Here is a 12688-nt window from a genome sequence, read left to right on the forward strand (position 1 = left end):
CGATGGGCTGAGTCAATCCGCCCACACAGGAGTTGAACTCACGACCTTCCGTTCGCTCGCAGCTCGCTCTACAGCTGAGCCACCTGGCTGGACACCCGGACCTCCGGGGACCGAGTGTCAACTCTCTTCTTGTCACGTGGACATTTCACGAGTAGCTTGAAGACCGAACGAGCGGTGATTGGCACGGGTCCAGCGAGCGTCAGCGCCACAAGGGTGCGTTGCCGATGTGTATCGCAGTCCGTCCAAAGTGCCCCGCAGTACAAGGGCACTGACCTCAATTCTAACTGGCAGGCTGATGGCCAGTGGCGCGTGTGTGTTCGTGCACATGTGTGGGGGGAGTGGTGGCGTGGTGGTTGGCGCACTGCACTACGAAATCCAGTGTGCCCGAGTTCGATATTCCGTTCGAGGCCAATAACAGCGACGATTGTTTGAACCGGTCCTGGGCCTCCCCCAGGTCGACTCAGCTGCAAATCAATACCTGGTGCAGTGTGCAAACATCGCCCACTGGGGAGACAAAGGGGGTCGCGCGTTGTGTGCCGTGCCGGCCTTCATAGGTGCTCGCTAACAGCACTTACCCCAAAATGATGTCAAGGCTATAAAGGGGATATGTGCCTTTGTGCATGTGAGTGAGCGAGCAATGTGCATGGGAGTGGATGTTTGCTATCGCGACGCAAACCACTCTGCTCCCTCGGTGTCTGCGTCGTGTGCGGTGGGAGAGGGAGGGAGATGAGAGGAGAGTGGCCTACAGAAATGTGGAATATGTTGTTTTAGAGAAATAACGCGAATACAGCAGAATGCAGCGGATGGTGACGTGGTTGACGCACTGTGCTTCGAACCCGGCAACCTGGGTTTGATTCCCCGGCATGGTTAACATCAGTGGCGAGCGATGTCACAACTGGCCTGCCCCCCCCCCCGCACCACCCTACTTCCCCCCTCCCACCCCACCACTTGATCATCAAAGCATCTTGCACTGACAAGTAATAGTGAAGTATGGTCAAACATTCACCATGAACAGCACGGCGCTGGAAGCCTTTAATCTACCATTGGATTGCCAAAGCGTTTGTGCGCGTTGTTGCAAAATAGTAGAACGGGATTGCATTGAATGGTGATTGGGAAGCACTATTAAGGGGCAATAAATAGATGTTAGACATTCATGCTGTGTTTAAATAGTGGTCCCATTTGATATGTGTACACCACTTTTGACTGCATACTTGATTTAGATTTCAATCGTATTTAATCGTCATTTTCTGCACCTATGTCAATCAACTTCTGGATGAATGCCTACTCTTCCCCCCACCACTCTGTCGCTCACGGAGGTTGTTTGAGGATCCTTTAACCACGACGGCCGGTGCAAGTTGCTGAACGAATGTCCCGGCAATCGGTTCGCGGAATCGCTCGCCCTGCTATTCGTGTTGGCCGTGGCGGTGCGTCGTGTTGGCCGTGGCGGTGCGTCGAACTCACTCGGCGAGATTACACAGCGAGGTGCCCTGACCATTGTACGTTGAACTTCTTTCGCACCGTACACAGCCGAATGACAACAAACTAAACGCACGCAAAGACGCAAAAGATATCACTCGTTGGGCGCCCTACCCATAAATGTGTGCGGCACTCTTGTGCATGCGCATGACACGCAGCGGGAGAATGGAATGCACGATGCAGATGAATACACAACTTTAATTCGTTACATAAAGGAGCAGCGGGCTCAGAAGAGACGTTGAGTCAAAGCAGTGGGGTCATCGACGAGGGATTTTCCTTCGCTCTGGAATTCGTGAGAGGAATGCTCGCCGCACACGCGCGGACAGCGAGGCAAGTGTTGTTTCAGACAGTGGGACCTACACAGGAGAAGGAGAGAACCTCGCGCTATGCTCACCAGAGAGACGCGGGGGGGGGGGGGGGGGGGATGGGGGGCAGTATTTGGCAGCGTCAGTCATAGGAACAAATTCATAAAAGTGCGTGGGGTCACGTCTGAGGATACGTACGTATGTTGAACTTCTTTTGTACCGTACGTAATCGGAGGTGCGGTCATGCCGGGGTTGGTGGTGGGGGTGGTGGGGGGGGGTTGATAAAACGTCACCACGCCGGTCAGTGCAAGCTCGAGAGGTACGGAGGAGTTGTGCCGCGTCGGATTTTAAGGACGGTGACAGCAGAGCCCGAAGACACTCGATGACAACTCGAGGAGGGGGGTGTGGGTGGTGGTGTGGGTGGTGTGCCCTCTTTGTGAATGGTTCCCGGTGGGTTCTGGTTTCTCTACAGACAGTGTCTGTCAACTTCGCCCACCACCATCCGGCTGCTGCCGACTCATTGCTGAGTTCACTCCGCGTGCGCCACTCTGACGCTTTTGAGGCTCTGCGATCGGCATCATGAACGTTTCTTAAGAAAGGGAGGGGGGTGGGGGAAATCGCAGAATCAAAGAAACAATGATTTTTTTGTCAAAATGCTGTGGGTGTCTTTTCGCCACATCCACACGTTTAGGGGGGGGTGACCGGACTCCCACGACCCCTGTGACCCCCATGACCCCCATGACCTCCATGACTCCCACGACGTCCGTGACCCCCACGACCCCCACAACCCCCATGACCCCCATAGCGAGCTGTAGTGAGATGTCAATACATTATTACTACGATATATTGTACGATGTAAGGTCCACAGAAATACATTGTCCGTTTTTTAAAAAGAATCCTTATGCCATAATTGTCGTTCGTTCATTTAATAACAACAAATATACGTTCATATCTCTGGTCTAATATTTGTGAAATAAGAATAATTAAAGTTTTGAATAATATATAAACGGCCAAAAAAATCGCCGTTACTCATCAAAGTATAAACCGTTTTCCGGAGTAATCAACGGCATGGTGGTTGTACATAGTCGTAATTTTCTGACCGTGTGGACAACGTAAAGATGCAACGATTGGAATACTTGGCAGGTAACGCGTCGAGTGACACTGCAGCCGAATAACTTTGAAGCAATCGCAATTCGTGCTCGAGATACTTCCGAAGCACGAAAAGGAGACGGCAAAATGTCGTGACAGTTACGGGAAACTGACGTCGCGTTCAATCGTCGCGGTGTGAAAGGAATTCTGTCGCGAATCGCTGCGTAGAAATTTAAGCCAAAGTCGTGCTGTCGACTTGTTTTGTCGCAAGTATGCTCGCTCGCTCTCTCTCTCCGTGTCACATCATTGAGGTGGTGGTTTGTTTTTAATAGACACTTCCCAAATACTAGACCTCCGTAAACATCCGGGCGTGGACTGGTCTGGAACGAAAGTGCGCTATTGTTCATTGAGGCGACCGGAGTTTATATATAACGTTTCTCTCTCTCTCTTGCGAGACTGTTACCATCCTGAATTGCTTGTCCCTACATAAATAACAATGCGGGCTCTCCGAGTGGTAACATGCCTTTTTAGCTGTATCAGAATTGTACGTAGGACAGTGTACGTTGATTTGCGTTGTGTTTACAACCTGATTACACCGTGGTTTATTCTCGAACACACCGGCGGGCTGAAGTAACTAACTGGCACGTTTTGTTTTCGTGGCAAACCTCACTCATTGGCCGTGTCGGGTGGTAGTGGGTTAAATGACACATTAATGTTTTATATTTACACGATCTGACCATGGGCGGAGTTTGGGGGAGGGGTTCCAACGTGGACACCTTCATTTCATTTCAGCAGTTTACAATTAAGATTCAAAATAAATACATTGATTCTATGCGCCCGCGATTCCTAATGTGAGGGACAAAGCGAACCTCCTGCCCTCCCCAAGTATAGAAGTCAAACTCTGCCTATGGATCTAACCCATGACACCTTTGCGGTGGATAATGTTGGTCGGGAAAGCCCACTCCCTCGGACAGCCCTCACTGAGTCACGCGGCTCTTTTTCAGGAGGGTCCTGCCCAAGTTTGCACGGTGGGTGTCAGGGCTGATTGCTGTGGATATTCCAGTGGAGTCATATGTTGCAATGAGGTGGGAGCCGTCGCGTTCCCGCCCGCATTATTTATTCCGAAATCTCAACAGTTCCCCTTTTTGAAGTTTGGAGCGGTTCATCCTTTTTTGGGCTGGACGGACGAATCTGTTCGCGTGCCGTTGGGCGTCATCGTCAGCCATGGTCGCATCTGGATTCAAATTGGCGACGACTACTTCTCGCCGAGATGACGGTACTGTTAGTCGTGGTTCAGGCTGAGTTTGTCAAACTCCAATGCTCGCCACCCACCGGCACACTAAAAGTCTTTACCCCGTTGAGCAATTTAGCAATTCGACTCCCCGTTAAAATACGAATGAACTCGTCCCACGCGCCCAATTATTGTTAAACACTTCCCACGTGACGTGCTGAGCCAATTAACGCCGTCTTAGATGGCATTTGGCCTACTCTTCCACGCTGGCTTGATGTCTTAGAAGAGCTGGGAGCGCCCACATTGTACCCCACCGCTAATGTAAGGCAGGAAAGTAGCAGACAAAACTGTTTATACTGCTGGGTGGAGAGAGAGCGAGAGAGAGCGAGCGAGAGAGCGAGCGAGAGGTGGGGGTTTACATAAAGCAAAGTTAAAAATTTTAAATTAAAAAAAATAACGAAATGATGAACGAAGCAAAGTGCCGAATACACCGAGCATCTTCTTGTTTCCACTGATCGTAAAAAAAAAGAGAGAGAGGTGGTTGAATTTCAGAAAACTCTCCCCATTATTTCGACTGCCACACCGGGAGATGGATTCCAACCGGCTACGTCTGGGATACCCATTACACCATTTGTGGCAGCCCGCCTTCTTGCTATGCAACTGAGCAGCGTGGATAGGCGAGCGAGCGAGAGCGGGAGGGAGGAAAGAGTCGAGGGTTATTGCGAGGCCATGGGATAGCCAGGAGAGAGAGAGAGAGTGAGGTTGACGGAAGCAGCTGAATATTTCAGAGTGCCGGAGAGAGAAGCAGGCAGTGGGGGGGTGGGTGGGGGGAGAAGGCATTTGCCTGTAATGCAATCTTCAAATAATGACACGAGTTCAATCAATACGCGCTGCTGCGATTATCTTCGAAAAGTGCTGCGTTGGACAGCATGAATCATTTATTTATTTCTTGTGTCTGCGAGGAGACACCGACCTGTGCAGTGGCCGTGGGGACAATAAGGCGGGGGCGGAGGGGCTTGACGGCGACAGTGAGGACCTCCTCGGCTTACGTTTCCTGTTTTTCCGCCAGCCGTCCGTGTGGATGAGATGGAGAGAGGGAGTGTTTTTTTTGTGTGCGAGCGTTATGTGTGTGTGTGCGTGGTTGGGGTCGTTGCGTGTTTGCGGGGGTGCGGCTGCGGTGTTTCTAACCCGCTTGTTTATCCAGGAAAGAGCCTCCCTGAGACTCGTGACTTCTTATTTATACGTTTTGTTCTTCACGAGGGACCCCCTGTCAAGGTTTCGCAGTGGAGGGAGGCGACGCTCGGTTAGACGTGATCCCAATCTAGTACATTTTGCCGGGGGAAGGGGGGGGGATTTTTGTTTGAGGTTTGGGAAAAAAAAACCTTTGGACCGTGACACTGCATGGGACTAGGCCGGGTACTCTTGAGAATGCCGTCACGGGATCTTGAACGTCCATGGTAGTGGAGCGGACGGTGCGAACGGTGCGGAGTATTATTACGGTTAATGCGCACTGCGCCACGGTATTAACCAGGGCGGCCGCTGCATTCGAACCACGAACCTCTGTAACTCGCGTCGAACGCACTACCGCGAGACCACGTGACGCTGTAGTGTGCCCCGCTATGCGGTGGGTGCGTGTGTGTGCACGCATGCAAGATATCATCGGCGCTGGGGAGACAACGGAGTCTGGTGTGGTGCTGACCAACCACCTCTTGTGTGCCGTGCCGGCCTTAATAGGTGCTCGTTCACAGCATTTGCCCCAATGGCCTCTCCTTGCATGCCCGTGGGTAGAGGCGTAGTTACGAACCCAGAAACCTGCGTTTAGTTTCTCACGGTTAATGTCAGTGGTGAATACCAGAACTGGCTCTGCGCCTCCCCTACGTGGACCCAGCCTTACACGAGTACCTGGTGCAGTGTGAAACATCAGCACTGGGTAGACAGAGGGGGACCAGGAGTGGCGCTGGCTCCACCTTATGCGCCGTTCTGGCCTTGCCCCCCGACAGCCTGAACAAAGCTGTACCGGGGGGAGGGTGGGTACCTCTGTCTTTGTGGACGAAAGTGCATCCACGGCATGAATTTAACTGCACCGAGTGCATTAGCGCAACACGGTTTCATCCACGCCATCGTCGTCATCGCCATCGGAGGCACGGTCAGTCCGCTGCGAGCTGAGAGAGAGAGAGACTCATGCTGACCTAAAACGTTCTTTCAGAGGCGACATGTGCACGACGCTTTTCATTACCAACCTCGGCTTTCCGAAAGCGCTGCACGAACCCCCCCCCCCCTCCTCCACATCTCGTACCGACCTCTTTTATTTGGCCGCTTGGCTGCAGCGGTGGGTACCCGTGAGCGCTTTGTGCTGTCGTGCCGCGCAAAAGTTTAACTGGCGGACGTGGTCTCCGAGTGGAACTGACTGCGACGGGATTGTGTTCGTTTCTTTGGGAACCCCTCCAAAAAACACACACACATACATACACGTACGTTTACATCACATTAATAACATTTTAGAGTAAATATTTACTTCATGTTTCGGCGTTGCTTGCCCATCAATCAATTATTTTGAAGTACAGTTGTAGCTTTGCCACGTTCTGCTGTAATGCTCCGTGTAGCCCGATATTCCAGCATCGAATTTCGCAGTTGCATTTAAAACATTATTATTGGGATTATTCTTGTGTGCGTGCATAAGAACACTTAATTCTCTTTAAAAAAATAATAGTACATACGGTGTAAAATTCAGATAAATAATATCAATACTTTACTGCGCTTTGACTTTTATCTATTGTCAATATATTTTAAGAATATATTAAACACTAATAATATAATAATTTACAGTCCATTGTCAGTGCATTTCCAGCTGAAAAATCCACGCGCCATGCTGGTTATGGAGGTTATTTGACCATACTTCACCACGCTGGTCAGTGTGGGATGGAGTGGGGGGGGGGGGATTTGGCTGGGAATCAAACTCAGCACGGTAAACATGAAATGTTGGGCAAATATTGGCCCAACATTGGTCCAGCGCTGCTGGATTAGTGGGTGGTCACTGCATTCCGAATGCAGTGAACTAACCACTGCAGCCACCACGGCCTCCGAGTAGCGGTGATCGCAATGCACACTGAACCTGGAGACCTGAGCTCGATCCCCAGCCTTGGCCAACATCAGCAGTGAGTGGTGTATGAACCGGTTCCGTGATTCCCCCCCCCCATCACCAGCCCACAATTACCAGAGCGGTGAGGTATGGCCACCCCCCCCCCCCCCAACGACTAACAGTGTAGAAGAGGCCGCGATACTGAGACAGAGGTGATAATTTATTACATCAGCATCTGTCTTTCTGACAGACCTGTTCTTCACCTGAGGACGGCTGCTTGCGTTGTGGCAGAAACGTCGTGAGAATTGTATTTTATTATGTTTAATTTTTATTATTTTATTATTTCCCTTCTACGTGACTTTACCGAAAGAACCAAGAAGATGAATCCCTGCAGTCACGAAAGCTTTAAATCGAAATTTATGACATCGTTATTGGGATGTTTTGTTGTTGTGGCACAAATACCAGTTACATTGTGTGTGCGCTTTAGTTGCTACGGGAGGACAGGCACAAGAGAGAACCCAGAAAGAGAACCCTGCGCAGAACACGTGGGCGGGCAGAGAACATCGAGGGCGCCCGAGGCAGGGAATGGAACCCGTGCGGCTCTTGCCGGCGAGGCGCGAGCATCGCTACTGGGCAGAGGTGGCACACGGGTTTTGATTCCTTACCCGTACCCGGCCGCACCAGGGTCGCAAACGGGTACCCGTACCCTACCCGATACCTGGCTACCCGTACCCGGCCGGGTATCGGGTAGGGTACGGGTACCCGATTGCGACCTCTGGGATGAAGCCATGTTGCAGGCGCGGGTGGGTTGATTCTAGGAACTTGAATTGTGAGAAGAGACAAGACGTTGGGAAATGAGTGACAAACAGTTACTCACCAGTGACTCACGGTCTACCCGTACCTGGCCGCACCAGGGTCGCAAACGGGTACCCGTACCCCACCGGGTACGGGTAGCCGGGTATCGGGTAGGGTCGGGTATCGGGTACCCAGTTGCGACCTCTGCTACTGGGGGTGGCCGCCATCCTTGTCGCCCACGTTCAGTTTCATCCACGCGACGTGAACGTGACACGCGCCAACGTGGGTTCTCCCCCGTGTCAAGTCACACTTTGGCCTCTTGATCGCGGTTTTTGTTGTTGTCGGTGTCGATGCTGTACCATCGTCCGCAGCCGTGCACCGTTTCTGAAACGCCACGTTTGGTGCCGGCGGTCAGCGTCCATCGCTGACGAACCACACCCTCTCAAGGTGTTGGCGCCTCAAGGTGTTGGCGGCATGGCAGCGTGGGAGGGCCGGTATTAAATCGCACGGTGACAATGATGATGACGATGGTCTTTACAGCCCCGAGCGAACGGTCGAAGCTTCACGTGCCTATGGCAGGGCTGAGTCACAATCGTTGTTACGTTTCCTGAGTGGTACTCCATTTGTGTTTACTCAGCAGCGACGCGGTGCTCAGTCGACCTCCCAACTGGGGGATTTACTTTTATCTGCTTGCGTGTTCGTGAGTCATGTTCTCTAAACCCATCCCATTGTTCGGCTAGACCTGACTCCATGCACTGGACGCATAGCTATATCTCCATGCTACCGTATACTCACGGCGATTTGATGCTGAGCCTGGTTAATGCTTGAATGGGCGACCATAGTATATAACAGGTGTTATAGGCTGCGGAAGCTATTCTACATCGTGGGCAGCAGAGGACAGTTGCAGAAAAATCCATTGTTGTACCATACCTCTGCTGCCACGTCTACGCTTAGCTGCCTAGTCCAAGGCGTACTTACCAGCGGGGTGAAGTATGGTCATATAACCCACACCACAACCTGCTTGGCATTTGGAGACCCTCATATAGCAGTGGATTGATGAAGAGCCATACGTTGATAACATTCTGATTGTTGTACAGGTCAGTGTATACAATGGCCACAGTGCCGGACTAAGCTGGTGCGGGGCCTGTAGCATGATGTTATAAAGGGGTCCTAATTAACAAAACACATAAATATGAAAACACTAATTTTTCACTTGTATAGTAAAGTAATTGTATTTTTTCATTTGCTATACAGCCAGATAATACGACAAATCGCTAACCTTAAATACCCGGTCGTTCATAAAAGTCCAAGGTGGTATGGTGCTATAGTAATAGAGCAAGTGCAGAATCACTGAACCGGAATTGGTAGCTTGAAAGCATTTAGCGCGGACCCCTTGAAAGTGCGGGGGGGGGGGGGGGGGCCCGTGACATCTGTAGCTACATTTGCTACTAGGATGATCCGGCAATTGGATGACCATGTGGTGCACGGGTTATTCGTGATCGGAAGGATGCGAGTCCAAATCTTGACTGGCGGTCAACCCCGGCTCGAGATTCAGCACGGGATTGTCAAACGGGCCGTCACGTGCGCGCAGACGCATGCTCGCCGTGCCCTGTGTATGCATGGCCAACGTCATGTACTGTATGTTTAAAGAGCAAAAAAAACATCGATGGACAAAATTACGTCAATGAAAAGAGGGGTGTGGGACCTTAATATCGTTCGTTTTTTCGTTGTTGTTGTGCAATCGTCTTGCGCTTGTGAGCTGAGGCAACCGTCTGGCCAACCCGGTTTTTAAATCCTCGCCGCCGCATGCGCTTGGCATTTGAGATCGCCTCGCGTGACGTGGGAGCGACGGGCATTCTTTGTGCGTGCGGTCCATCTGCCGGGGAAAATCCCGTTGCAGGGACAAGAAGAAAAACATTTATTCAGCTCGCTAAAAAAAGGAGACAGGCAGGCAGTGTGGGAGGGGGGGATGATATTTAAAAACTAACTCGACTGCCTGTTGTGTTCCCCGGGGGGGTGTGGGCGATGCAGTGCCGCAAACATTAACACAAATAAATGGCGTGTGCGCCTTGTTAAATTCCGCTTTTGTTCAAAGGCTTTAAAAAAAAACATTACGACGAAACTTGCAACGGGGCACATCCGCCGACATCAAAGTGGGTCTGGGGGCTTTTTATTTATTTATTTCGCATGAGCACGTGACGCCCCCAAATCGGCCGCCGCTTTTTGGGGGGGCATCTCTCGCCGTCGGCAATGTGTCGGAGGCACCGCGGCTGTGGCCATTGTCTGGGAGTTGTTGTTTTTGTTCGGGGGGGGGGGGGGGTGGTGTGTGTGGGGGGGAGAATTGCGGAATTACAGGCAACACCACGTGCCCCCCACCGCCTATAATGCCGCACGTGTTACGTGTCGGGCTGCGGGCGAAGTTGAAAAGCACCGGCTGCCCATTAAAAAAAGTGGGGGGCGACGAAAAAGGGGGGGGGGGGGTTGAGCTGTGGGGGGGGGGGTGGTGGTGAGGGGGGGGGCGGATTTCACACAAAAGTGCCCCCCCCCCCACCGCAACGGGACCAATTTTTAGTTTTCTCTCGCTGACAAATAAGGGGGGGGGGGGGGGGGGGCCTCGAGTGGAATTTTCTGCCCCCCTGGGGTTTTCTCGGAAAACCTCTGGGGCAGCGTCGGGTTACGTGGTCACCCTCCCCCCCCCCACGTAGTTTGGAGTTCGTAGTAGTCGGCTCGCAGGAGGGAGGTGTTTTTGATTGTCCAGCGGAAGCTTGCCTCTATAAAGCGTAGCAGGCTGAACACGTGGCAGGCTTTCGCGACAAATATCATGCATAATAGAGTTTTTTTTGGGGGGTTAGATCGCGTAAATATATAAATGTGTCGTTAACCCCGCCACCACCCGACACAGCCAACTAGTAAAGAGTTGTCACGTAAACAGAACGTGGCTTATCGACAGACCTCTTCTCAACCTGAGGACGGCTGCTTGCGTTGTGGCCTAAACGTCGTGAGAATTATTTTATTATGTTTTATTTTTATTATTTTATTATTTCCATTCTACGTGACTTTACCGAAAGAACCAAGAAGATGAATCCCTGCAGTCACGAAAGCTTTAAATCGAAATTTAGAACGTGGCCAATTCGTCACTAGTACAGCACTAGTGTGTAGTGTATAGTGTTGTGTATAGTGTAGTGTATAGTAGTGTATAGTGTAGTGTATAGTAGTGTATAGTGTAGTGTATAGTAGTGTAGTGTATAGTGTAGTGTATAGTAGTGTATAGTGTAGTGTATAGTGTAGTATACTAGTACAGCAACACCGGTGTGTTGGAGAGCCAAGCCACGACATTTACAGTCTGATTGCCGTGACGTTTCGCCAGTAATTACACCTGTGATGAAGCTAGTTGTAATTACTGGCGAAGCGTCGTCCTTGGATTGTACTCGTAGAAGACTTACTCTGGCAATGCAGTGGGTGTGCCGTGCACACGCGCAGAACACGCGGAGAGGAAATCAAAACGTTACTTTATGATAATCTGTTCCAGCTGGTAGCAGAGTTTTTGTTTTTTTCGTGCTGAGACATTAATGCCGGGCTGTAACCATCACATGCAAAGGCTGTTTACACTTCCCCCAGGTAATGTTTACAATAAACACCTGTTGCCCATGTGCACACAGCCTTGATATTTTGAAACGAGGCTTTCAGAACATTTTTTTGTTCTTGCTGCGCCCAGCGTTTAAAGTTATCTTGTTTAAAACGCGGCACGGCGGGTAAATAAAATTGTGTTTCTTCTTTTTCATGTCAACGTTTGTTGCTGCCTGTGATGTTAAGTTTTCCTCTGGTGCTCTGGGGTTGGGGTGCTGGGAACCCTGCGAGATGGAAATGTGGAGGATTTGGGTTACGGGGGTTCAAAGCTCCCTCATTGTTGCTCTGAGCAGTCATCAATCACAGTTATAAATCCGCAGGTGTCCCGTGTACATTTATGAAAGGGAATTTTTTTTCTCAAAAGCTTCTGCCGCGTGTCTGTCAGCGCAAGCGACATTGTACAAATTTGCTGGTAAATGAAATAGTGCGGGCGATGAGCATGTGCGCGCAATGTAAACTTGAGGGCAGTTCGTGGGCTGGTGTCGGAGCGGTGGCGCTGTGGTTAGCGCACTAGCCGTGCGAACCCGGCGACCCCGAATTTTTAATTCCCGGGAATGGCTCGCGTCGGCGGTGCTCGATAGCCAAACTTGTGCCCGCTGCTCGCCAAAATCGATCAATAATCGCCGGGCGAGGTACGGTCGAACTAATCTCACATGGCGCGGGCCTAAGCCTCCAACCAGCCGGGAGTGGATTGACAAAGGGCAGTCGTGTAATGGCGAGGCTTGTGTTGAAAGCCGCTCGTTGTGCCCTCGCCATTGCGGTTGAATACGCTCATTCACGTTGGAGGTTGCAATTTTGTACTTTTCTGTCCGGCGAAAATTAAATCATTGGGCATGAAACGGTTACGCACTTCACATTTTCGCGAATGCTCCGTTGACAAAAAAAATTGAATCGAGCGCAATCCTTGCCGACTTTTTGTTGTTGTCACCATGACCGCATGGATGTGTGTTGACGCAGTTCAGTCGTGAATTATTGATGGTGCCTTCCTGTCTCGGACACATCAATGACTTTGGGTATATCAAAGTGACGCGTGCACTGACGTCCTGTTAACGTTGTCCAGCGAACACGGAAACGTTGCGACGTGAA

General features: G+C 51.0%; 1 protein-coding gene across 1 annotated transcript in view; it reads left to right on the forward strand.

Annotated features, from left to right (window-relative positions):
• The window catches only part of PDE10A (phosphodiesterase 10A), a 139014-nt gene that overhangs the window by 70460 nt on the left and 55866 nt on the right, over positions 1 to 12688 (forward strand).

The sequence above is a fragment of the Lethenteron reissneri genome, chromosome 5 (assembly GCF_015708825.2).
Source record: "Lethenteron reissneri isolate LAM-NWPU_2019-01 chromosome 5, ASM1570882v1, whole genome shotgun sequence".
In the NCBI taxonomy this organism is placed as follows: domain Eukaryota; kingdom Metazoa; phylum Chordata; class Hyperoartia; order Petromyzontiformes; family Petromyzontidae; genus Lethenteron; species Lethenteron reissneri.